The sequence below is a fragment of the Peromyscus leucopus genome, chromosome 3 (genome assembly GCF_004664715.2).
Source record: "Peromyscus leucopus breed LL Stock chromosome 3, UCI_PerLeu_2.1, whole genome shotgun sequence".
Classification (NCBI taxonomy): Eukaryota; Metazoa; Chordata; class Mammalia; order Rodentia; family Cricetidae; genus Peromyscus; species Peromyscus leucopus.
The window spans coordinates 86395047-86399255 of record NC_051065.1 but is presented as its reverse complement, the minus strand read 5'-3'; the positions used below and the strand labels follow the sequence as shown (position 1 = coordinate 86399255).

Genomic DNA, 4209 nt, shown 5'->3' with positions numbered 1-4209 from the left:
AGTAAGGAAGTAAAAAATATCTCTCCAGAGTCTAGAAAAAGAAAAAAAAAACACTCTCCTAGAGTCTCCAAATGGAAATACAGTTTGTCATCATCATCATCACTTCAGACCAAAGAATCTTATGTTGGATACCAGACCTCCAAAACTATAAAAAGGTAAACCACTTGTATCAAGCAACAAAATTTGTTGATTACAGAAAATATGTCATATAATATACAGTTCTTTCCTGCATTTACTTACAAAGCTTTTCATACCAAAATTTGTAAGAGACATTGAACTCTTTATTATTTCTGGGCTCTGCAAAATTTTTCATCATTATTTCAGACACATTGGCTCTCAGGCAGAAGGAGGAAGTGTGCAGGTCCAGGGCTGTGGGTGGTGTGGGGAGCTGGCGAGACTCTCAGAAGAGGTTTTTATTGGAGGCTGAAGCACTGTGAGCGGATAATTGTGAAACTGCTGACAGTAATAAACTGCCATGTCTTCAGCCTGGACACTGCTGATGGTGAGAGTGAAATCTGTCCCAGATCCACTGCCTATGAAATGATCAGGGACCCCAGTATCTTGATTGGATGCAATGTAGATCAGCAGTTTAGGAGCCTGCCCTGGTTTCTGCTAGTACCAGACCAAGTGGTTCTTCTGAATGGAGCTTAAATAAAGACTCTCACTTGACCTGCAGCTGAGGGTGACCTTCCCTCCTATTGACACAGCCAGGGAGGATGGAGACTGGGTCATCACGATGTCTGCACAGGCACCTGTAATCAAGAAGAGTAATTAAGAAGCATAATACACAAACACAGAATATATTAACAGATTAAATTTGTCATTTAATAACTTTGTAATGTCATATTGTCAGAATGTTATTGTGTAAGAAATATTGCACCCTGACATACACTGTCAATTTCTGATATACAAAGAAGTGACTTTGAAAATATTATAACACTTTTACTTTCTCACCAGATACCCAGAGGATCAGGGACATGAGGACCTGGGTCTGTGACTCCATCTTGCTCCCCCTGCTGTCTGATGCAGCTCTGTTCTCACTACAAAGGCCTGATTTATAAATTCTGAGCAGCTGGGCTGGACTGCAGGAGGGCATTCAAAGCAGTCAGCAATTACAAAAGCAAAGGCCTGGACAGTTGCATGAGAGTGACTGGTGTCAATCAACAGGCAAAAATATCGTCACAGAGAACATGAGAAATCACTGAAATATATTGGCTTACAGCTCTCCAACAGAAATCTACTAGGTGTTCTAAAAGCAATTTTGGTTAAAATCCAAGACATACTTAAATCAGGTGACTTTTGCAGAAACATTAGGAGAGCTATCTCAGACTGACAGTACTGGGTAAATGGTATGTTCAAAAAAATCACAACATCAAAAGAAACAGAGTATGAAAACATGCAATGAAAGAAAGAATGGTTTGGAGAGAGGAAAAGAAAAAAGTCAAAAAAAGAGGGAACTGAGGCTATATTTGTTCATTCTCTCCCATCTACAAAGCCACTCTTATAGTAAGGACAATGAACAACAGTACCTCAGATATTTGGGCACTTCCAGGCTAAACAGGGGACAGAGATGCAAAAAGATACCCATATTCCATATTTGCTCTGTAGAAATCCTAGGAGACATAAATTGAAGACTGATATCAGAGGTACATTAATCTCAAAGCAAATTTAACCCCAGCAGAAGCTACCAAGTATTAGCCCTACAACTTCAGGAAATGGAAAGAGGGCTCTAAATTGGGAGAATTGAAGGGGAATAAAAAAACCTAGATTTCTTCACAAAGTCATTGGTTTTTATTCCAGAAATACATACTCTAGTATAATCTAGAAAGTCTAGTGTAATCTAGAAATTAGCAGTATTGAAACTGGGTTAATTAATTAAGATGGTCTTTCTGACATCATGATCAGGTAAAAGTCTTTCCAGAAGGGACACAGCCATCCTAAATCAAGTAATAATTTTACAGAGACCAATAGACCACAGAATCAGAGATTGTTGCCATTCAAAGGAAAAAAGTTTAATTATGAATGAAAATCAATAATAATAACAAATTACAGAATCTGCCTGGACTTCAGATTAGTGAACTCTGAAAGGATATATAAAAAGTAAATTATAAACCCAGTATTATGTGTAAAGTACAAAATTAAAGAAAAATAAATTAATAAAATATTATGGCAAGAAGTTGAGATTCAGCCAGGCAGTGGTGGTGTACACCTTTAATCCCAGCATTCGAGAGGCAGAGGCAAGTGGATCTCTGTGAGTTCCAGGTCAACCTAGGCTACAGAGTGAGTTCTTGGAAAAATGCCAAAGCTACACAGAGAAACCCTGTCTCAGAAAGAAGAAGGAGGAAGAGGAGGAGAAGGGGAAGAAGATCAAGAAGAAGGAGGAGGAGGAGAGAAAGAGGGAGAAGGAGGAGGAGGAGAAGGAGAAGGAGGAGGAGGAGAAGAAGGAGGAGGAGGAGAAGGAGGAGGAGAGAGGAGGAGAGAGGAGGAGGAGGAGGAGGAAGAAGAAGAAGAAGAAGAAGAAGAAGAAGAAGAAGAAGAAGAAGCAGCTGAGATTCACATCTTTAATAGCATAACTGGGGAGACAGAAGCAGAAGGTTTATATGTTTGAGGTCAGCCTGGGATACATAGCAAGTTCTAAGCCAGTCTAATCTATGCATGGAGACAGTCACTCAAAAATGTGTCATTAATCAACAAGTTGCAAGGCAGATGATGTCATTTTCTATCCAAAGCAAATTATTTATCTGAGGTTAAAGTTATATCATGAAGGCAAGAATATTACTAAAAATAAATATATGTATAGTTGGACATTCCCTGCCCTGACCACCTGCTGCCAAATACCAGGCAACTGCTTCCTAAATTACCACACAGAGACATATTAATTGTAAATGCTCAGCTGATAGCTCAGGCTTGTTACTAAGACTTACACTTAAATTAACCCATAATTCTTATCTGTATTTAGCCATGTGGCTTCGTACCTTTTCTCAGTACACAATTCTCACCTTCTTCTCTGCATTTGCCAGTGACTCTCTGACTCTGCCCTTACTTTCCCCAGAATTCTCCTACTCTGGCTCTCCCACTCAATTTCTTCCTGCACACCTATCAGCCAATCATCTTTTTATTAGCAAGTGAGAGTAATACATATTCACAGGATACAGAAGTGTTATTCCAGAGCAAAATATACATTTAATCACTATGTATTTTCCCTTTATTTCATATTAAATATATAATATTATATATCAATTTCCCAGATATAAAATATTAAATAATTTCTGATAAGCATATTCACATCTCATCTATGAATTGCTAACAAACCATCATAAGAGAGATACAAACAGTATGTAGAGTAAAGAAGTTTTCAATCTCAATGTCAAGACTATGACAGACAGGCAGCTCTGGCCCAGTCAGTGTCTAACAATTTGTCATGTGCTCTCAATCTTTGTTAAACTTTGTACTTTGCTTTGTGACAGCTTCAGTGAGCTCAGATTGTGCTTCATATCATTTACTGCTGTTTATTCAGATTGGACACGTGGAGACAGGGGTCTTACAGTTAAGTATGTAATTCTCACAGTATGTAAAATGATAAAAAAATTCTCTGTTAATATAAAATGCCCTACAGTCCTTAGTTGTTTATCAAGTTTCCCCACTATATCCTGGTGCATTATATTCAGTGTGTTGTGATTAAAAATAGATTATAAACATACTTGCTGAAAGTATTAATTTGCTTCCAGCTTTGAAATCAGCAAGTGTGAAGCTGATGACTTTGAGCACCTGAGACACAGCACTCTCTTCCATGGGCATCATTTTGGAAAGGAGTCCCAAGAATTGTTAGTCTGAGATTCATATTATCTTGGCACAGTACAAAACCAAAATTACTTTTCTGTTTTAGCATATAAAATCTTCTTTTATTCTCTGTACGAGTGTTTGTGGCTACTCAGTATCTATGACAACAAATGATAGACATAGGAAGGTTTTCAATAACTCAGATAAAACATTAACATATTATTCTTTGTTAAAGTCAGCAGTGTGTTACCTGAAGATGTAGGAGTTCATTATTTCATTCAAGATACAGGAGGTCCTTATACAGAGTGACAGCCATGAACAAAATCTGCCGTGCTTAAGGAGCCTAGAGTCCATATGTGCTGCATCTCTCAAGAGGGCCTGTGTAGATTTTCTGAGTCTGTGTGAGAGGATGAGGTTGAAGGACTTGAA

General features: G+C 38.1%; 1 pseudogene; it reads right to left on the bottom strand.

Annotated features, from left to right (window-relative positions):
• Positions 1-336: 336 nt before the first annotated feature.
• LOC114686492 lies at positions 337-1006 on the bottom strand (annotated as a pseudogene).
• Positions 1007-4209: the final 3203 nt, after the last annotated feature.